This window comes from Apodemus sylvaticus, chromosome 3, assembly GCF_947179515.1.
Source record: "Apodemus sylvaticus chromosome 3, mApoSyl1.1, whole genome shotgun sequence".
In the NCBI taxonomy this organism is placed as follows: Eukaryota; Metazoa; Chordata; class Mammalia; order Rodentia; family Muridae; genus Apodemus; species Apodemus sylvaticus.
In genome coordinates this window covers 59,626,459-59,648,513 of record NC_067474.1, presented here as the reverse complement: position 1 = coordinate 59,648,513, position 22,055 = coordinate 59,626,459, and the positions used below count along the sequence as shown (strand labels likewise).

Sequence of the window (22,055 nt, the reverse complement as noted above, 5' to 3'; positions counted from 1 at the left end):
CCTACACACACAAGAAGGAACTGGGCCCTTACCTTACATAACGTGGAAAAATTAGCCCAGAATCCACAGAACACCTAAATGTAAGAGACAAAGCTGTAAAATTCTTAGAAGAAAATATATGAGGAGGTGTTCACATCCTTGGGTTTGATGATGGTATCTTATACCCGATACCAAAGCATATGCAACAGCAAGAACAAAAACCGATAGAGTGGGTTTTCCCAGAATTCAGAGCTTCTGTCCAGCAGAGGATGCTTCTGAGTGGGGAGCTAACCCACAGGATGGGAGCAAATATTTAAAATAGATCTGATATGGGCATATGAAGAACCCCTAAAATTGAGTAACAACAATACCCCAACAAACAGATTAAAAATGGACTAGGGACTCACATAGGCATTTTTCCAAAGATGATATACAAATGGCCAATAGGCACACAAAAACAAACTCAACCTCACTGGTCACTAGGGAAGTGTGTATCAAAGGTACAGTTAGCAAATAAAACAAAATCACCACCACCACCACCACCACCACCACCACCATCACCACCACCACTACCACCAACCACCACAACCACCACCACCACCACCACCACCACCAAAACTCTTACAGTTAGCTAGTACTTCCTACCTATTGGAGAAGTAAAAATAAAAACATGGAAATCAGAGAAGTGTTAGAGATTGTCTTAATTTCTTTTCTTGTTTAAGTGATAAAAATCTTCTGACAAAAGCAGTTTGAGAAAGAGTTTATTTGGGCTCATGGGCTCATGGTTCGAGGGTATAGCCCGTCATGGGGCTGCGGGTAGTCAAGGGAGCAGGAGGCAGCTGGCCAGACTTCTTTCATAGCCAGGAGGCAGAAAATGATGAGTGCAAGCTAGCTTAGCTCCTATCCTCCACTCAAGCAGCACAGGATCCATCTAGGGAATAGTGCCGCCCATGGTGGGCAGGTCTCCCCACCTCAGATAAACATTTGGAGGCCCGTGTCCAAGGTGATTCTCGATTTTGTCAGGTTGACAACACTAAGTGTAACAGGGATGATAAGAAGAAATTAGGAATGTCAGTCCTTGTTGGTGGGTTGTAAATAGTACAAGTACTGTTGAAGATGGCTTGATAGTTTTCAAAAAGCTAAACATACATAGGTGTGGTGGGACACACCTGTAACCCCAGGGCTTGGGAGTCAGAAGCCGGAGGAGCAGGACTTCATGATTACCCTTGACCGCACAGTGAGGTTGAAGCCAGCCTGGGCTACTTGTATTTAGCACACAGCCTATAATTCTTCTCTGAGGAACCAAAGCCTAGAAAACACATTTTCAGACAAAGTAAAGAGGGTTCATTGTGCTGTTGCACTTTTAGTGTGTGTGATTGATTGTGGTGTGTGTGTATGTGTGAGTGAGTGAGCGACTGTGGTGTATGTATAGTGTGTGTGGTGTGTAAGAATGTGTGTGTGGGGGGGGAGGTCAGGTGACCCAAGGGGCTTCTGAGTGTGCTTGAGCCGTTGATGTAGGTCGTTCTCTCGGCCCAAAGTCCTCTCAGTAATGGCGAGTCAGTCGCAGGGCATCCAGCAGCTACTGCAGGCCGAGAAGTGGAGGTGTCCAAGGCGAGCGAAAGAACCGGAGGCTGAAGCAGGCCAAGGAAGAAGCCCAGGCTGAAATGGAACAGTACTGCCTGCGCCTGCAGAGGGAGAAGGAGTTCAAGGCCAAGGAAGCTGGGCACTGGGGTCCCATGGCAGCTGAGGTAGTGAGGTGGAGAGGAGCCCCAGGAGAAGATGACCGTCCTCCAGAACTACTTCGAGCAGAACAGGGATGCAATCCTGGAGAACCTCTTGGCCTTCGTGTGTGACATCCGACCAGAAATCCATGAAAACTACTGCATAAATGGATAGGAGGCAGAAGCGCCTGCACTGTGGTTGGCATGGGACCTGCCCCATAGAATAGGACATCTCCACAGAGCTGGAGTTCTCTTCTGGAAGGAAGGCATTAAATTATTTCTCTATGCTGTTGTAAGACCCTTCACTTTTTGAGAGTATCAAATCTAGCTTTTTGTACAGACTTATTACATACCTGAAGTTTCATCTTTTCATCTTGTGTGTCTTTAAGAAGTATATGCCACCTGTTTTCCTGTATCTTTTCAGTAATGGAAATCAATGTTGACTTTTTTTTTTTTTTGGTTTTTCAAGACAGGGTTTCTCTGTGTAGCCTGGGTGTCCTGGAACTCACTCTGCTGGTCTCATACTCAGAAATCCGCCTGCCTCTGCCTCCCAAAAGGCATGCGCCGCCACCGCTTGGCGACTTTTTTTTTTATTAATCTAGTTGAAAAAAATTATTTGAAGAAAGAAAGGGAGTAAATTGTTCCCTTCTACTTTCTTAAATGTCAGGGGCGTTATCTATGAAAAAGTAGTAAATAGCTATTTGTAACTCCTGTGAAGAAGCAGCCAGCCTTATAGTACTCTATCCTGGATAATTTAGGACAGTGAATATGACATGCTTATTCCGGCTGCTGTTAGTGTATCCTAACCCAAATCAGGAGATACTAGGACTCTGTTACATGTTATTTGGTGTGCTTGTAATCATTTAAAAGTAAACTTTTGTCTCATCTTTCAAAATAAATGAATGTGTGTGTGTGCAAGTATGTGCAAGTATGTGCACTTGTATGTGGAGTTCAGAGGGTAACTGAGCATTATTTCTCAGAAGTGACATCCCACTGTATTTTTTTTTTTTTTGAGACAAGGACTCTCACTGGGACCTGGGATTTAAACCTGGCTTCTAAATAGTGTTTAAATAGTTTTCAACTCTGATTAGGTGGGCTGCCTGCCACTGAGCCTCAGGAAGGCCCCATTTCCACCTTCTCCCTGCCGAGACTGTCAGCAAGCATCCCAATGCCCCAGGGGTTTATGTGGTGCTGGGATTGAACTCAAATCCTCACTCTTACATGGAAAGCACTTTATTGACCTGAATGATTTTCCTTAACCACCACAGTGCCACTATTTTAAAACAGCTAAGACAGAGACTGGAGAAATGACTCAGTGGTTAAGAGCATTGACTGGCCCTGCAGAGAGCCCAGGTTTAATTCCTAGCACCCACATGGTGGCTCACAACCATCAGTAACTCTACTGCCAATGGATCCAATGCCCTCTTTTGTCATCCAAAGGCACTGCACACACTTGGTGCAAGGACAAATTCTCATATGCATACAATAAAAAGAAAGAACAAAATAATATAAGATGCACACACAAACGGGGAAACATTAAACAGCCAAAAAATAAAAAGGAATGATATTTTGATGCACGCTAACACTTGGATGAGCCATCGTGGGATAATGCTGAGTGAGAAAAGTAATACACAAAAGGACAGCTACGATATAACTCTCTATACTTGAATACATATTTGTAGATTAGTGGATTTCAGGGGTGACTTGTAGGTAGGGGGTTATCATCTGAGGTTACGCAGTTTGTTTGCATTGAGGAAGACTTGGGGATTATAAATAGCTGAGGGTTGTAGAGCAGTGTAAATATAATTCTTGTTAACACACACACACACACACACACACACACAATCTGAAAAGCAGGCATTTATACTTCTTTGCTCTCCACCCCTCACGGCTAACACAACCCTTAACAACTTAATAGGTGTTTGAGTTGAGTCAGGTCTGAGGCTGGGAGGTCTGGAGATGAGGCTGATGTTGAACACTGTATGTTCTAGACAACTAATCCTATTCGGCATCATCTACACCAAGTGTAGTTAACCGCCTTCCTTCTTAAAGGTGCCAAAGACAAGATGGAAAATGCGAATTCTTCTCTTTCAGGGTAGATGTCTGGCCTCTTAGGCCATCTCATTCTCTGTTGAGTCAGGGTCTCATGCTGTACCCCAGGCTGGTCTGGAACTCCTGGACTTGCTCCTGCATCAGCCTTCGGAGTGTCAGGATTGTAGGACGAGCCACCATAGCCACTTTTCATTGTGCCTTAGTGTTACTCTTTACCTGCTCATCCAGATTGATGGAACAGCTGACTCCAGGGGCCATTGGTCAGGGTGGCTTTAGTCAGAAGGAGAGGGCTCAGAGCAGATTCAGAACAGTGGATGTTGAGGCCCAAGAGGCAACAGATCAGTTGCTGCCAGTCATGGGTTTATAAACAAATTGAGACTGGGGTCATTGGCAGGAGACACGAGGGTCAGTACCCAGCCCTCAGCTTCCCCGGGATGACTGGAGGTTTGGGCTCATTGTGGAAGGGAATCTGATCTCTCAAAGCGATTCCTTGGCCTCCTGCTGAACACCTACTATGTAACTAGTGTTGGCAGGATGCTGGGTGACAAAACAAATGAAGAGCTGAAACACTCATGCATCCTAAGACATGGATAATTCTCAACAAAGTTATACTAGAAAGCCAGGCGGTGGTGGCGCACGCCTGTAATCCAAACACTCTGGGAGGCAGAGGCAGGAGGATTTCTGAGTTCGAGGCCAGCCTGGTCTACAGAGTGAGCTCCAGGACAGCCAGGGCTATACAGAGAAACCCTGTCTTGAAAAAACAAAATCAAAAAACAAAACAAAACAAAACAAAACAAACAAACAAAAACGAAAGCCAGGCACAGGAGACCACATGGTATGTTTTTCTGATCACATGAAATGTCCAGAGAAGGTAACTATATAGAAGTACTGTCACCTCTTACTGATAGGGCTAGGACTGACTGCAAATGCAGAGGGCATCTATGTGTGATGATGGAGAATGTTGTAGAACTGTACGGCAATGGTGGCTCATATAACCCACAAATGCACTAAAATCAGTATTGTGCCTTTAGGTGAAGTTTATGGCTTGTACATTATAGGTCGAAAGCTTTTGTTGTTTTTCTGTTTGTTTTTGAATCACAAGACTCCTCCTCTTCTATGGAATGTGGACAGCCATCAGGGACAGGGACCCAGCCAGCATGTGTTAGTATTCAGGGCAGGAGGGAGACTAGGAGAACCATTTCTACTGTAGAAAATACAGCCCCTCCCCCCAGCCTCTTGTTCTCTCCTCACTTGTTGCTTATTCCACCGCTAGGGAAGGAAGTGCTGGCTTCAGCCTGGCTCGCTAGCCAGAGGTGGGTGCACTGGGCTAGAGGGCGGCTGGTCTCAACCATGTCCTCAGCAATGGATGGAAGCCAGGAAGAGAAAACGCAGAACCTGCCAGATGGGGCCTGGAATTGACACAGCACATCTGCCTTCAGCTCCTAATGCGATGTGCCTTCTGGGTGCCTAAGTGACCTCTGGATCCCTCCTAAGGTCCCTGAACAGCCCAGCAAGCAGGAAGTTAACAGTGCCCCGAGTGGCCCGGGGAAGGGGAAGCCAGGACATGCCAGTGTCTGCACTGTATAGTCTGTGTCACCCTGGTGAGTTTTTGTTTGCTTGACTGTCTGTTCTATTTTGGAAAGAGGTTTTGGTTATGGTGCCTATGCTGGCATTAAACTCCGACCTCTACCTCCAGAGTAGCTTGGACTATAGTGTATGTCATTTAACCAGCTTCTAGCATTTTAACTACAACATTTTTATGGTCATCCTCCCATTTTCTTGGTTTCAGGACTCTGAGGCCTAGAGGTAAATGGTTTGGGACGTGGTTCACAGGGTGACAGACTCTGGTCTTCTGCTTCTTCTTGGTAGGCAGCCTCTCAACTCCTGAGCTTGTGGCTGACTCTGATGGTCTAGCTCCTTAGATAGTAGGAATCTGGACCTCAGGCCAATCATCAGACATCAGTCGGAGAAATTGTGTTCCTTTTCCTAAGGGCCAAAGGGTTTGCAACATGGGCGTGGGAAGAGGGAGCTGGAGATGATCTCCTTTGAATCAAGGCCTTTCCCCAGGGAGCTGGGTGGTTCCAACCTGCCCAGGAGCCTGGGACACCCTTGCTGTGGGCAGTGCCCTGGAGGTGAGTCACAGGGAGCAAGGCTGCTCCTTTATGGAAGGAGGCCACCCACCAAGGCTTCATTATCCAGCACAATGTAAAGTAATTGGCTCCATTTAGCCAGTGCCTAATATGAACCTGGCAGTGTGGGAGGTGCTTCCTCTGCTTTATCCCACTTAATCCAGCAGCCTAGCAGAAGGTAGGCGGCAGCATTCTCGTTACTAAAGAGGAAACTGAGGCTTGGGGTGAGGCAGCCTGGTAGCATGCAGTCCTTACCTTCTGCTGGTTGGAATCTCCCTCAGAGCTCAAGACCCACCTCCTTCCCTGCCTCCCCACAGGGCCATGTCTGTACTGTGTCTCCCCATTAGCTCCCAGCACTTGCCTTCCTCATGGAGTGTGGGACTCAGTGTTAGTTGCTGGAGTAGACGGGAGCTTCTAAAACCCTTACCTAGCCTACTGGGCTTTGTGTTTGAGCCCCTAGATCCCCAGACTGGACCGAATATTAAAGCTGAGGAGGAACTCAAGCAAGGTCACAAGGGGTAAACTGAGTCCTGGTCCTCACACCGTCCTGTGAGTTCAACATGGTGACCTTTGAAAAGTCATCAGGAAACAATCTGGTGAGACTGAGAATGAGATCCTGCTGCTGGCAAGTAGGGGACCTGGAATCAAACTGTGGCCTATCTGGGCCCAACCCCCACACCCTTTTCTTTTTTAAAGGTTTATTTATTTATTATACTAACAATACAGGTTTATTTATTTATTATATGTGAGTACACGGTAGCTGTCTTCAGCCAGTCCAGAAGAGTGGAGTCAGATCTCATTACAGATGGTTGTGAGCTACCTTGTGGTTTCTGGGATTTGAACTCAGGACCTTCGGAAGAATAGTCAGTGCTCTTAATCACTGAGCCATCTCTCCAGTCCCTAACACTCTTTTCAATGTGCCAGGGAAGCTGCCTTTGGGGTCCTTCTTTATAGTTCTTTTTTCTGCATCCAGAAGCCACCTGTGAGTTTAGCCAGTAGTTATTTACTTAAAAAAAAAGTAACCTTTCACGTTTATTCTGAAAAGAAATGTTGGGTGGGAACCCACTATTACTAGGCCAACTATGTACTCTAACAAACAGGTTCATCTGTGTGCATTACTGTTGTTCTGGGCATCGAGTGAAACTGTCCTGCAGCTGTGCTCTCTACCACATGCTCCCCGTGCTCACAGTGACCCTTGCAAGACTCTACCCCCAACTCTGTTTATTGAATTTGTTTTGTTTGTTGTTTGAAGCTTAGAATTCTGGAGGGTGAGTGTTGGAAGGGATAGAGTTTCATCATGTTTTTGAAACAGGGAACACGGCATATGACAGTTATAATTAGCTAATGAATACGGGGTCCAGATCCTGTGTGTGTGCATATATATATATGTTTCATACTGCCCACAGTTCATTGGTCAGAACTGGCCACATGGTGCAGCCTTACTTTAAGGAGGAAGTTAAGACTCCCCAGTGCCCAGGAAGGAAGAACCAAATACAGGCATTCCCAGAGAAGAAGAAATACATCTGTTTCATCCATGAGAGAAGTGAAGTTCACAGAGGTAAGTAGACCAAGGCCATGGTGATGAACAGTGGTTAGGTCAGGATTTAAACCCAGAGAGGCCGATATGGGGCTGTTTCCCATAGTAAGATTCCTGATATAATTATGCCTATGAAGACTCTATTACTACCCAAAGTAAGAGTCACAGCACCAGGGATTAGGAAGAGGATATACTTGGTGCTGTCGCGCAGCCCATACTGTGGTCTGTCCCTTTCTCGGAGTCCTGGTCTCCTCCTCCACTGGTGAACAGCCATCCTGGTTTGCTTGTTTCTGCTGAAAACACAGCATCATGGGTAGGAACAACTATGGCTGATCCATCTTCTCAGTAGGGTTGGGCAAATATGAACAATACAGTTGTGAAAGTAACAGAATGGGCAGCTGAGATTGCCCAGTGGTTAAGAGCACTGGTTGCTCTCGCAGAGTTCAGTTCCTAGCACCCAACATTGGGTAGCTCAGAGCTGCCAATAACTCCAGCTCCAAGGGTTCTGATGCCTTTGGCTTCCATGAGAACCCATTCGCATGTGTGCACGCCCCCATACAAAACGCACATACACAATTAAATGTAATACACATTAATCTTTAAAAAAAGACGGTGCTAGACTGAGTTGAAGGTCTCTTTGAGGGAGCCAGAAGCTGCTGCGACCAGGGGTGAGGCAGCCAGTGGTGCTGCCCAAATTAGCCATCGTTTTGAGCATGAAGAACGGGTGGGCAGCTGTCTCCCAGGGCTCCTTGCCCTGTCATTGCTTCATGCCTACACATGGAGGAAATGAGAGGGAGCTGAGGAGAAAGTTGGCAGGCGTCTCGCTAGCACCTTTGATTCATTGACTCATTTGGTGAATGTTTATTGGCTATTTCCACATTAGTAACATCGTCGACTGGGGCAGCCGTGGCCTCAGGAACCTCTTTTTGGTGCCATGTGGAAAGACTTCAGATCACGCCTACATGTTCAGTGCAGAGGCAAATTCCAAACCCTGAGGAGGAACAGAAGCAGGCTCAGGGGAGCTGGGCTGCATCCCCAACTCAGCCAATCCCCAGTGTCAGCCAAGTGACATTCACATGGATGCTCCTCAAGTTGCCACACCGTTAGCTTCTGATTATGTATGTCTTCCAGACAATCCTTCCAGATGCCTTTCCCTAGGAAGACATCTTTGTCTTAGCAGTCACTGTATTTTTTTTTTATTACATTTGCTTGTCCGTAGTGAATTATGTGTACAAGCACATAAGACAGCATATATGAGGCAGACCATTTGTGGAAATTGGTCTTTCTACCACATACAAGAACGTTGGGGATTGAACTCAGGGTCAGGCTTGGCAAGAAGCACCTTTTCCCGTGGGCCATCTCGCTGGCCCTTATTCACTATCCTAAGATCCAAGTGCTTTATAATAATAATAGTATGATAAGTGATAATGATGGTAATGCTCTTGGAAGAGCTCTCCACGCGCCAGGCACCGTTTCATGTACTTTCATGTTATAACTCACCGCATCCTATCCTATCTCTGTGAATTAAGGGCTGTTATTACCCACCCTCTGCACAGGAGAAACCCGAGGCACAGAGAAGCTAAGTAACTTGCCCAAAGTTGCACAATAACTAGGTGGCAGGGCCAGGATCCAGCCTGCAGAGGTCATGCTTTAAACCCGGCTGAAGTACTGGAATGCGCCATGAAATGGAGACCCGGAGGACTTTAAACTTCTCAAAACCACCTCTCTGTTGCTCTAAAACCAGACATGGATCCTGGCACAGCAGTGTGGACCAAGGAATTCCCGGGCAGGAAGGGCTTTCTTGGAATTCTGGTTTTATTGCATGACCTTGAGAAAATGACTCCCTTGAATCCCAGGGTCCTCACAGATCGGAAGATGGGCACACATATTTCATAGCGGGAAGACAATGCAGCACGCAACGTTTTAAAAAGGACAGTTATGGAAGAATGCTTGGCAGGCACTCTGCAGGTAGCTGTGAGACTAGAATGTAACAATGAAACAGCTGCAGAGTTGAAATGTCTCACTTGTGTGTGTGTGTGTGTGTGTGTGTGTGGCTCACGATTGGGGGGTGGGTGGGAACATATGCTGGAATGAGCTATAACCAGGGAGTGAGGGAACACATCCAAATTCCAGCTCTGCCATCACCTCCCTGTGTGATCCGGCAGGTCTGGCAGGCCACCAAGTCCTCGGGCTCCAAGGTGAGGGGGCGGAATTAGATCTCCAAGGCATTGAGGAATTACTATCAGTTTAGAAAGCCCCTGGCTAAGTTCTACGGTGAATGACTGAACATTCTTACAGCATCCATTTCTACCAAAGCAGCAGCTGCCTTTTCTTCCTGCTGGGTACTTGAACTGGGAACAGAAGGCATTTTACCTTGGCATGCAGACTCCTCCCCTTTCAAGCTGGCAAGGAGCTCCAAAAAAACCCAGTTTACCTTAGCCAGTTGCCTTAGGCTTGTGATTACAAGTGGCCAGTCAACCAACTTTTTTTTTTTCATTTATAAATCTCATAATTAGATAAATGCAGAAGAGACAGGTAGGCAAAATGAAGAAGATTAAAATATTTTATAATCCCATTATTCGCAGAGGATCACTATTAAAATTTTGGCAGATAGCCTTTCAGATACTGTCTAGATTTCTTTTTTCTAGATGCACTGAGTTCAATTTTACCTTTATTTTTGAGATGGGGGTCTTACCCTGTAGTTCAAGCTGGCCTGGAAGTTTTGGCAAGCCTCCTGCTCCTGTCTCTTGAGTGCTAGTTTTACCACCGCACCTCACTCTTTGTATGAATTTTAATTAAAACTTAATCCATACAACTTTATCCAAAAAATTACCATATGAGCCCAAACATTCTTATTTTTTGAGCAAACAGGAAAGATGCCTATGTAATTAGGGGTTGGGGAGGTCAGGGAAAAAAATCTATGTACAAGAAGTGTCTGGGTTGAGATTTATAGACATGTGAATCCTCCCAAAAATATTCTGTACAAAAGGAGCAGTGCATGGGACTGGCAAGATGGCTTGGTGGGTAAAGTTGCTTCTTGTGCATGCCTAGTGACCTGAGCCTGATCCCAAAACCTATCTAAAGGAGGAAGGACAGAACTGACTACCAAGTTGTTCTCTGACGTTCACACGTGCTGCCTGGTACATACATACATACATAACACACACACACACACACAGGAGAAATAAGCTCCACATGGCTACAATTTGGAGAGCAGGTAACTAACAGGACAGTCGGAGAGTAGGAAACAGCTTGCCATAGCCGGGTGACTTATGAACAACAGTAACGTGTTCCCCACAACTTTGAGGCTGGAATTCAGCATCAAGGTCTTAGAATGGGTGATCTTTCTCGGTTCACACTTTGTGACTTCTTGTCTCTCCCAGAGATAGAAGTAACAAGCTCCCTTAAGCCTGTTTTATAAGAACAAGCCTGTTTTATAGTTATCTTCCCAAAGGTCTCACTTCTAACCATCACTTTGGGGGTTAGTGTTTCAAAGTGCAAACCTGGCCTTCAGCCTAGGGTAAATCAGAGGAACAGAGCGTGAGAAGCTCAGAGGTTGCTGTCATCTTCTATAGAACGCAGAGTGGCTGGATGGCTTTGGAGGTGGAAGATGAGGACAGGTGTGCGCTACAAGTGGCTGCTGGGATCTGAAGTCTTTGGAGAGGCTGCAGTCACCAAGTCCCTTCTCTAAAGAAGATAAGGATGCCTGCGAGCCTCAAGACACAGGACTCTTAAGAGGAAGCCAGGGCACCTGTAGTCATGGAAGCCACCGGGAAACGGGAAGTGGCTGGATCTGAGGTCGGTATGTCCCTCCACTTTCTCAGGTCTCCTCGTTTAATCTGAAGAGAGGCTACCTAAAACTGGAGGAGGCAGGCAAATTTCCCAAGTCATCCAAAACGCATCAGTGGCAGCAGCAACTTGAATCTGGTCTTTAAAAAATGGTTCAGATACATTTTTTTCACGTTTATGTCTCCGCGCGCATCACAGCACGCGCGTGGAAGTCTGAGGACAAACCCGGAATCTGTTTACACTAGGCGGAGCCCGGGGATTGAACTGGGTCTTCTGGGTTGGCGGCAGGTGCCTTTCTTTACTCGCGGTTTGGATCCAGTCTTGAGGGGCGGTGGGGACCATGCACGCAGAATATCCGCGAGTAGCGGCGGGCGCGCGCGGCATTTCTCCCGCTCGCCGGGCGGCGGAAGGTCCCGGCGGGGACAGAGGCGGACAGCCCGCGGGCCCGGAGCCGAGCGTGAGAGCCGCCGCCCCGGGTCCCGCTCGCGCTGCCTTGCACAACGCGCCGGGATAAGCGCCGCGTCTCGGGGCAATTACCGCCCTGCCCCGCCGCCGCCGGGGCTGCCTGGGCCGGGGGCCAGAGGCCGAGGGACTCACAACCACCCAGGGAGCGCGGGCCGACCGAGCGGGCGGCCACCAGCGCGCCCGGCGATTTCACAACGCGCGGCCGGGGGCGGTGGCTGCGGCGCGCTGACGTCACGGACAGGCCACGCCCCTACGGAGGGAGCGGTCTTCGCGGAAGATAAATTGTGTCCCTTTGGTATGTCCTTTTCCTTCTTGTCTCCTTTTCTTGCCTTTTTTTTTTTTTTTCCTTTCTGGCATCTCTTTCCCAATCCTCTCTCCTTCCTCTCATTTCCTCCTTCCCTTCCATTCTCTTTCCTTCCTATTTCCTGCCCTTTCTTTCTGCCCACTCTCCTTCTCCTCCTCTTTCTCCTTGCTTCTCTTCTTTTCTTTCCTTCTTCCTCTTGCTTTCTAACATTCTACAATGTTTAAATTTCATCTTTACTATGAAACAATCCATAAAATCTGCTTTCTCTCTCTCTCTCTCTCTCCCCTCTTTTCTCTTTCCTCTGCCACCTTGCTCTTTTCTCTCTCAATAAACCTCACATGGAACTGTAAAAGACATAAAAAATAAAAATAAAAACTTGCTATCTCAACTAAATTTTAAGTACAGTAGAGGAGACTTTGATGTATTCACATTGTTGAGCAGTTGATCTCTAGAATTTTCCCACCTTGCAAAACGAACGTCACCCGTTGCATCCGGCATACACCCAGATCTGCGGCTGTTCTGGACCACCATCCTCTTAACCTACCTGCAGGGCCGATGTATCTTCCCCCCCTTCATGCTGCTCTTTCTTTCCCCTCAGTCCTCCCCCTTTCCCCCCTCCCTCCTAATCTTTCTTTGGCTTTTCAAGAGCCCAGTGGCCCCACTGCCCTGTTGGCAGCCCTTTGCAGCCCTGCTAGGCCTGGCCAAGAGGCCTGTCAGCAAGGCTGTTAGAGGGCTGTGATTCATCATTCCTCCCCCGTGTGTCAGGGCCAGTGGGCGGCCCCTGGAAGCCTCACCTGGCTTTTTGTGGTAGACAAACATGTCCTGCAGGAAACCCCTGCCAGCAGGAGTTAATTAGGGAGGCTCTAACTCCAGCAGAGTCAGAGAGGGTCGGGTTGGGAGCCCCTCTCTTCTTGGGGCCCTCCCCAACCCCCGGGCTCCCCTTCTAGACATTGCAAGACAGCCATGATATGATGATGGTGACATGCTGGCTCAAACCCCCGCAGTGTACCAAGCCTTCCCACAGACATGAGCTCATTCATGCTCTCACCACCACCCTGGCAGGTGGAAGGCCTTCCTGGTCCCATTTTACAGGTAAGGAAGCTGAGCCCCAGAGAGGTGGAGGGATTTGCCTGGGGCCACAAAGCTGCTATGCAGCCCAGGTGGCAGGGTGGGAACTCAGATTAGGATCACCAAGCAGGGGGAATGTGACTAGGTCCAAGTGCAGAAAGCTGTTCTGTCATTCCCTCTCCAAGTTCCCACAGCACCTGTGGAGACAGACCCCTTGCCTCTCGGCAGGGCTTGGCGGGTTTTGGCATAGGACAGTGAGTAAACCAGGTGAGGAAGGGCCGGATGGTGTGCACAGCGAGCACACAAGCTGATGTCCAGGCAGCAGAAAGACAGTTTAATCAAGTGATGTTGCCATCCCGACGTCTCAGGTTACCTGGGGTCTTGGTTTCGGTACAGGGGCTGTTTGGGGCAGGTGAGGGGTCTGCTTGGCATACTTGCAAGCTGCAGCCTTTCCTTCTTTTGGGGAGTAGATCCTCTGGCCTGAGGCAGCTCACATACCCCAGTAGGTTTTGGTTTTGTCTCTACAGTATGTTGGTGTGAGCACATCTACTTATACCATGGGTAGTGCTGATGGATTTATGTTCACACATGTCCAGTTCTCCTGGAGCAAATGTGGTCACGTGGCTTCCTTTACGTGGCTTTGATTAGAAGTGGCGTTTAGACCATTGACTTGCTGGTGCTCAGTTCTTCAGCTTGGACCAGGGAGACTTATACCCCAGAAGGCTCCAGCTTTATCGGCGTGGGTCCCAGTGCTGGTTGGAGGAGCAGCTAGTTTAGCTGAAATGGTTAGTTCAGGGTTCAATGACAGGTGGTGTCTCAAAACAAACCAACCAACCAACCAAACCAAAACCAAAACCTAACCCAACAAACAAACAAAAACCAACCAATTAACCAACCATCCCAACCCCCGCCCCCCCAAAAAAACCCCAGCCCACCCACAAAAGGAAGCTATTATGGACCACATCTGGTAGCTACATATGTTTAGATGAATACTCACACACATGAACACAGGCACACATACACATACATAAACACAGGCACACACACATAGGCATACACACAAATACAGGCACACACATACACACAAACACACAGAGAACATGTTTCGATTTGTATTATCTTCTCTAAATATCTTTTTATTTTAAATGTTTGTTGAGAACTACATCACGGTACTACTGAAGCGCGGTGGACTCCACATGTGTAAATCATGCAGATTGATAAACTGCCTGTGTGTGCAGTGGGAAGCAGCCAGTGCAGAGGGGCACAGCTGAGGAGCCCTGAGCAGTGCTCAGAGGAGTGCTCAGCCCCAAAAGGGGCGTCTCTACTGGAGCCCTCCACGCCCTCCACCCCTGGCCCAGCCAAGGCTCTGGGAACAGCAGGAGGACTGTAAGAGCCAAAGATGGAGAGGCGCGCCGAGAAGCGCAGGATTCTAGACAAGGCGTGGCTATGGCACGCATGCGCCCTCCGCTGTTATGGCTACCAGCATAAGACTGGCACACACACGATCAAGAGCACCAAACTTCCTGCATGGATGGAGGAGACCTCCTGGCTCTGCCCACCACTGAAGAGCTATAGGTAGTTAATTGGGAGATGCATTCTTTTTGGATTGTGTGGTCACTCCTAGGATTGCCATGCCCCACTGGATGGTCCCACACCCATACCCTTAGAGGCAGTACTGACTAGACTTAGGGGGTATAAAAACAAATAAAAGACAAAGTTAGGAGGGGGCATGCTGGGGAGATATTGGGTGAGTTAGAAGGGGAAATGGGTGTGTATATGGTCATATTTGTATGGATGAGTGACATTCTCAATAATAAAGAAAAATTACAAAAATCTTTGCTATCAATAAAAACATTGGCACAATCATGCTGGTGAATATATTCATTGCACACAGAAGTTTATTGTGTTTCCCATGTTTTTTCAAGTCGGCCTTTGGCAGGAGATTAGCCTGGCCTCAGTCCTGGCAATCCTCCTGCCTCAGCCTCCAGCATGCTGGGACTATAGGTATGCACTGTCCTCCATGGCTCCTTTGAAGTCCCCCTTGCCCTTCCTTTCCACCCCACCATGGGAACCAATGATCTGTTTTGGTCACTGCAGGTCAGATTTCTTTTCTTAAGATTTACATAAATGGAATCGTTCAGTGTTTAACACGAGTTATCTGGCTTCTCATTTAAAGCTGTCCAGACTGTGGAACATGCCACTAACTCATTGGTTTTGTATTGCTATTGTCCATCATATGGATGGAAATACCACCATTTCTTCATCCATTCCTGTGTTGGAAGGCTTGGTGTGCTTCCAGATTTGGGCCATTCTAAATAAAATTGCTGTGAATATTTGTTTACAAAGATTCATTTGTGTGTGTGTGTGTGTGTGTGTGTGTGTGTGTATGTGTGTCTGTGTGTGTGTGTGTGTGCTACCTAGGGTGGGAATGGCTGGGTCAGGTGTTAGGTTACATAGGTTAGCTCACTTTTCAGAGGCTGGCAACTGTTTTCCGGTGTGACTGTCCCATGTTTCCTGTCAGTGATGTGAGGTGGAGGTCTGGAGTCTTCACACCCTTCTCGGCACTTGTTATGGTCAATCAGATCCCTGCTGCCATTTTCCTTTTACTTTAATTTCCTTCCTTCCTCCTTCCCTCCCTCCTTCCCTTCCCTTCTTTTCCCTTCCTTTCCCTTCCTTTCCTTCCTTCCTTCCTTCCTTCCTTCCTTCCTTTCTTCCTTCCTTCCTTCTTTCCTTCCTTCCTTTCTTCTCTCAGCAAAGTCTCAGCATGTATTCCAGGCTGGCCTCAAACTTACTTTGTATCCCAGACTGGCCACAGACTTGTAATCCTCCTGTCCCCTCCTCTCAGTGCTGGGATTACAGGCACCCACAACCATATCCATCCATTTAACCGTTTTAATGAGCTATGTCTCACTGTACTTTGGGAAGTTGTGATAAAATACACAAACCACAAAATCCACCATCTCAACCATTTAGACTGACTCAGCAACACCTTTACAACACATTTACAATACAGGACTAAATTGTGTCATCTCTGCAGTTCCACAATGTTCTCCCTTCTGTATTAGAAAACCCAGCACTCTAGAAGTCACTGTTCCTGGCGTCTGATATTCTTCTTGTGTCTGCAGATTGCTGGATATTCACCAAGGCACACAGAGCCGGGACTGCAGAGTGAGCTGACTGGTTTCTTCTACACAGCACACCGCTCTGCTGTGCTGTCAGTCCTCTGCTCTCTCTGAGTGGCACTTTCTGCTCATCCACTCCCAGGCTAATGGACTTAGGGTTGTTTCCACCCTTTGGCTGTAGTGAAGAGATGCTGTGCTGAGCTCTGGATGTGAGCAGTCATTGTGATTCTGTTTTCAGTTGAGGGCAGGTCTGGAGTGGAAATTCTGGGTCCTGTTGTAATGTTATGGTTGACTCCTGGACGAGTTGCCACACTGTTCTGCACAGTGGCACATCACTTTACATTCCCAGGAGTAAGTTGAAGATTGCCAGGTCTCAGGACCCTCGCCAACACCTATTAGTTTCCATTTTCCAAATAGCATCTGTTTTACTGGTTGGGAAGCTGTAACCCACTGTAATGGTTTTATTTTTAGTTTAGTTTTTCTTTTTTCTTGAGAAGTTCATATAGGTATATAATGAAATGTAGTCATAACTATTCCTGTTTCTTGCCTCCAGATCCCCCATCTCCCCTCACAATCTCATATATTCTTTTTTTTTTGTTTTTTTGTTTATTGTTTGTTGTTGTTTTTTTTCCGAGACAGGGTTTCTCTGTAAAGCTCTGGCTGTCCTGAAACTCACTCTGTAGACCAGGCTGGCCTCGAACTCAGAAATCCACCTGCCTCTGCCTCCCAAATGCTGGGATTAAAGGCATATGCTACCATCGCCTAGCCATATATTCTTTTTTTATAATCCACTAAGTCCAGGTAGTGATGCCTCTATGTGATGGCTGTGGGGCCATTCGGTGGAGCATGTGATACCTCCCAGTGGCCACATGCTATGAAACTGCCAACAGTCCTGAGAAAGAGGTGCGTGCGACCTGGATCCCCAGTCTGTGTGGGGATTTGACAGGCTCAGTACTGTGCAGGTAACGATGGCTACTGTGACTGCGTAAATACCACAGTCCTGTCATGTCCAGAAGACAGCATTTCTCCCCTTTCCGAGGTGTTCCCTGAGCCCTGGGTCACCTGGGACTCACTATCTCTGTTGGTTTTAATTTTGAAGATAATGTCATTCAACTTCAAATGCTTTATTAAGTGAGTGATGGATGATCTGTGTCCTCTACCACAGTTTTAGAACTCTTTGTTATCCCAAGGGGAGCTCTGGTCCTAGGTGTCACCTCTCGCCCACCCTCAGGCCCCAGGCAGCCACTGGTCGACTTACAGATTTGCCCTCTTTATATACTTCAAACAAAGGATGCACTATGTGATTATTGGTTATAAATCCTTTACAGAGTTCTTTCTTTCTTCTTTCTCCCTCTCTCTCTTTTTTTCTTTCTTTCAGGTATTTGTATTTACTTTAAAATTATTCTGGAAACGGTATTTTATTTTTTTAAAAAAAGCAGCAGTTCCCTATTCCAGCAGCTAGCAGTTCCTCTGTTCATCCTAGCTTGATACCTGGATTGGTGGCCATAGCTGACTTATGCCTAGGACTAATAAAAATCAGATCAGATCAGATCAAATCAAATCAAATCAAATCAAATCAAATCCAGACAACACAGCTTGGGAAGAGGAAGACAGAGACCTGTGGGCCACTGTATCACCCACAGACCTGCCCTCTGGTGTAATGCACAGCCAGGCCTTAGATACCCACTTGCTCTCGTGCTATGCAGGGCAGATGAAGGAGGTCACCCAGAGGCCCGCCAGCCATGTGGCCCACCTGCAGTGGGAGCCAGCACAATGTGTGAGTATATGGTGATCAGAAGGAGAAGAGGAGCAGCTAGAGCATTGTGAAGAGAGACTGGAGACTCCAGGGTGGAGAGGAGTAGCCTGTTTGGAGTGTCCAGCCCTGCCACCTGAACCTGGTGAAGTCCCAGCCCTAGCTGCCATGGTTCTAGGCTATGCAGTGGCAGGGGTCGATGTCTGTGGATCACTATACCATCAGAAAACATGGGGACAGCCCTGGTTGGAGCAGCCACCAGGGCATGTGGATGTCCAGGGGCTGTGTTGATTTGGTCCCACTCTCACTGGTTCCAGTTCAGGAGACCTGGCCACGCCTCTCATCTGCAGCAGCACGTGGGAGGGCAGGCCCTGCACCTCGCCCAGGCAGCATATGGAGGGGCCCTGATGGTGAAGGCATGGGTGAGCCAGCCCTGAAGACATGAATGTGGAAGAGTTGACCCCATTATTCATCAGCTGTGGGATGGGGCACCCTCTCCCACCTCCACCTTCTCCCACCTCCACCCCCTCCCACCTCCAGAAGGTGAGAAAGCTGACCACAAGGTTATGAGTTCAGGAGAGCTGGCCCTGCCCCTCACTAGCTGCAGCACTTAGAGCAGGCCCTGCACCTCACTTGGACAGCATAGTAGAGCTGGCCCTGGTGAAGGGGGTGCAGGTGAGCTGACCCTGAGGGCGAGAGCTTGGGAGCGCTGGCCCTGACACTGTATGCTGTGAGGTGGTATGAGTGAGTGAGTGTGTTGTGTTGTGTGTGGGTGTGTCTGTGTCTGTGTGTATGTGTGTATTGCCCTCCCTCTGTCCCCTCAAGCCACCATTGGTATTTGGGAGAGCTGGGTCTGCCCCCTCACTGGTTGTAACACTCAGGAGAGTGGGACCTCCACCGCCTCAGGGCGATGGAGTGGAGCTGGGCCTGATGGCAAAGGCACTGGTGAGGCAGCTCTGAGGGTGTCAAGCCGGAGAGCTGGCCCAGCCCCTCACAGCCTGCAGCACTTGGGAGGGTGGGCCCTGCATTTTCACGGGGTAGCACAGCAGAGCTGGCTATGGAGGGGCAGAAGTGAGGGAGCCAGCCTCAGGGCATGAGAGCAGGGGGGCTGCCCCTGCCTGCAGCCAAGGCAGCATGAGTTGGCCTCAGTGGAGCAGTGCTGGAGAGGAGACAGAGCACTGACCAGCTCAGCGACTGTCCCGGGCTCTGAGCTGGCCCATCCCCAAATCTATATCGTCTGCAAGTGGTTGGGACTCACGAAAGGGTCAGGTCAGTCTTGCTAATCCAGAGCTGCAAGATCACCATGACAGGGCAGCAAGGTAACCAGGAGAGTCCTGATGAGGATACAATGTTGATAGTGCCACAGAAGCCAGGGATCTCAAAACAGACCAATGATTCATTGCGATGAACACAATGAAGATGGGTGTTCAGAGGGGTACACTGTGGGACACACTGTGACACACTGCAGCTTCCACGACAAGAGGTTTCCTATGCATTGCGGGGCGGGGGAGGTTGCAAGGGTGAAGGGCAGATGTGAAGGGATGGGGTACATGACATGAAACTCATGAAGAATCAGTAAAACTCTATATTCCCTTTTTTTTAATTGAAAAAGGAAGTAAAAACATTTTATGATAAAATTGAAGATCTACAAGGAAAATATTTCTGGAAGAATTCAAGAAATATATAGAAAAACACATTAAAATTGACTTTTGGCCGGGCGTGGTGGCACACGCCTATAATCCCAGCACTCTGGGAGGCAGAGGCAGGTGGATTTCTGAGTTCGAAGCCAGCCTGGTCTACAGAGTGAGTTCCAGGACAGCCAGAGCTATACAGAGAAACCCTGTCTCGAAAAAACCGAAATTAAAAAAAAAAAAAAGAAAGAGAAAAAAGAAAAAAGAAAAAAATGACTTTCATGGAAAATTATACAGATAAAATGGTAGGCATAAAAATATGTCTAAGATGATTAAAAGTGGAATTATAAACATTTTCCGATAAAACTAAAGATTTACATGGAAAGTATTTCTGATAAAATTGAAGAATTATATAGAAAAACATGTTAAAATTGAAGATTATCATGGAAAATAAAGCAGATAAATGGTAGACATAAAAAACATTACTAAATTTATTGAAAGAGGAATTACAAACATTTTCTGATAAAATTGAAGATTTACATGAAAAAGATTTTTGTTAGTCTATATCTTTTTATTGGGGAATTGAGTCCATTGATGTTAAGAGATATTAAGGAATAGTGATTGTTGCTTCCTGTTAATTTTGATGTTATTTTTATGTTTGTGTGGTTTTTGGTTTTGTAGGAAGATTACTTTCTTGCTTTTTCTGGGATGTAGTTTCCCTCCTTGTGTTGGCGTTTTCCATCTATTATCCTTTGTAAGGCTGGATTTGTGGAAAGATAGTGTGTAAATTTGGTTTTATCATGGAATATCTTGGTTTCTCCATCTATGATGATTGAGAGTTTTGCTAGGTGTAGTAGTCTGGGCTGGCATTTGTGTTCTCTTAGAGTCTGTATGAGATCTGCCCAGGATCTTCTAGCTTTCATCGTCTCAGGTGAGAAGTCTGGTGTAATTCTGATAGGTTTGCCTTTATAAGTTACTTGATCTTTCCCCCTTACTGCTTTTAATATTCTTTCTTTGTTTAGTGCATTTGGTGGTTTGATTATTATGTGCTGGGAGGACTTTCTGTTCTGGTCCAGTCTGTTTGGAGTTCTGTATGCTTCTTGTATGTTCATGGGCATCTCTTTCTTTAGGTTAGGCAAGTTTTCTTCTATAATTTTGTTGAAGATATTTACCGGCCCTTTAAGTTGTAAATCTTCGCTCTCTTCTATACCTATAATCCTTAGGTTTGGTCTTCTCATTGTGTCCTGGATTTCCTGGATGTTTTGGGTTACAAGCTTTTTGCATTTTGCATTTTCTTTGACTGTTGAGTCAATGTTTTCTATGGTATCTTCTGCACCTGAGATTCTCTCTTCTATCTCTTGTATTCTGTTGTTGATGCTTGCATCTATGACTCCTGACTTCTTTTCAAAGTTTTCTATCTCCAGAGTTGTCTCACTTTGTGATTTCTTCATTGTTTCTACTTCCATTTTTAGATCCTGGATGGTTTTGTTCAGCTCCTTCACTTGTTTGATTGTGTTTTCCTGCAATTCTTTAAGGGATTTTTGTGTCCTCTTTAAGGGTTTCTTTAAGGGTTGATCCATGTTCTCCTGTATTTCTTTAAGGGAGTTATTTATGTCCTTCTTGAAGCTCTCTATCAGCATCATGAGATTTTTAAATCCAACTCTTGCTTTTCCGTTGTGTTGGGGTATCTGGGACTTGCTGTGGTGGGAGAGCTGGGTTCTGATATTGCCATGTGGCCTTGGTTTCTGTTGGTACTGTTCTTGCGCTTGCCTTTTGCCATCTGGTTATCTCTGGTGTTAGTTGGTCTTGCTGTCTCTGGCTGGAGCTTGTTCCTTCTGTGGGCCTGTAAGCCTGTGTTTGTACTCCTGGAAGACCAGCTCTCTTCTGTCAGGGTCTGTGCATGGCTTCCTGGTGTAAATGGTGCCTGGAAGGCTCTTGTCCCAGTTGCTCCACTGATCGTATGTCCTGTGCACTCCTACCTGTTCCCGTCCAGAGAGATTGAAGATAGAGATCTCACCTCTGCGCTCAGAAATGGAGGCACTGCTGGAAGATCACTCTCTCCTGGGGGGCTGTGCACAGAAGGCTGTGGCACCACCTGGCTCCTTGGTGCAAATGGTGGCCAGAAGACACCTGTCCCAGCAGCTCCACTGATCGTATCTCAGTAAAACTTAAAAAAAAGAGAAAGAATACAACAAAAATAAAAGATAAAAAAAAAAATCATTGGTTGTGGTAGTGCATGCCTTTAGTCCTGGCATTTGGGAGGCAGAGGCAGGCACATCTCTGAGTTTGAGGCCAGCCTGGTCTAAAGATCAAGTTCCAGGATTGCCAGGGACACACAAAGAAATGCTGTCTTGAAAAACCAACATACACACACACACACACTTGCATGTGCGTAGGTACACCATTTGTGTGTAGGAGCCTGTAAAGGCTAGAAGAGGGTGTTGGATGTCCAGGGTTACAGACAGCTATGAGACACCATTGAAATGCTGGAAACTGAACCCAGGT

At 47.1% G+C, this 22,055-nt stretch overlaps 1 long non-coding RNA gene and 1 pseudogene across 2 annotated transcripts; both read left to right on the top strand.

Moving 5' to 3' along the window:
- Nucleotides 1–1,528: 1,528 nt before the first annotated feature.
- On the top strand, nt 1,529–1,896 carry LOC127679890 (V-type proton ATPase subunit G 1-like; annotated as a pseudogene).
- Nucleotides 1,897–5,046: 3,150 nt separating this feature from the next.
- On the top strand, nt 5,047–12,369 carry LOC127680765 (uncharacterized). 2 transcript variants are annotated; one of them, XR_007977011.1, is made up of 4 exons: nt 5,047–5,353; nt 6,342–6,477; nt 7,288–7,439; nt 10,994–12,369. It is a non-coding gene; the product is annotated as an uncharacterized LOC127680765 (long non-coding RNA). The 2 variants fall into 2 exon arrangements; XR_007977010.1 differs by having other exon boundaries at nt 6,335–6,477.
- The last annotated feature ends 9,686 nt before the right edge of the window (nt 12,370–22,055 follow it).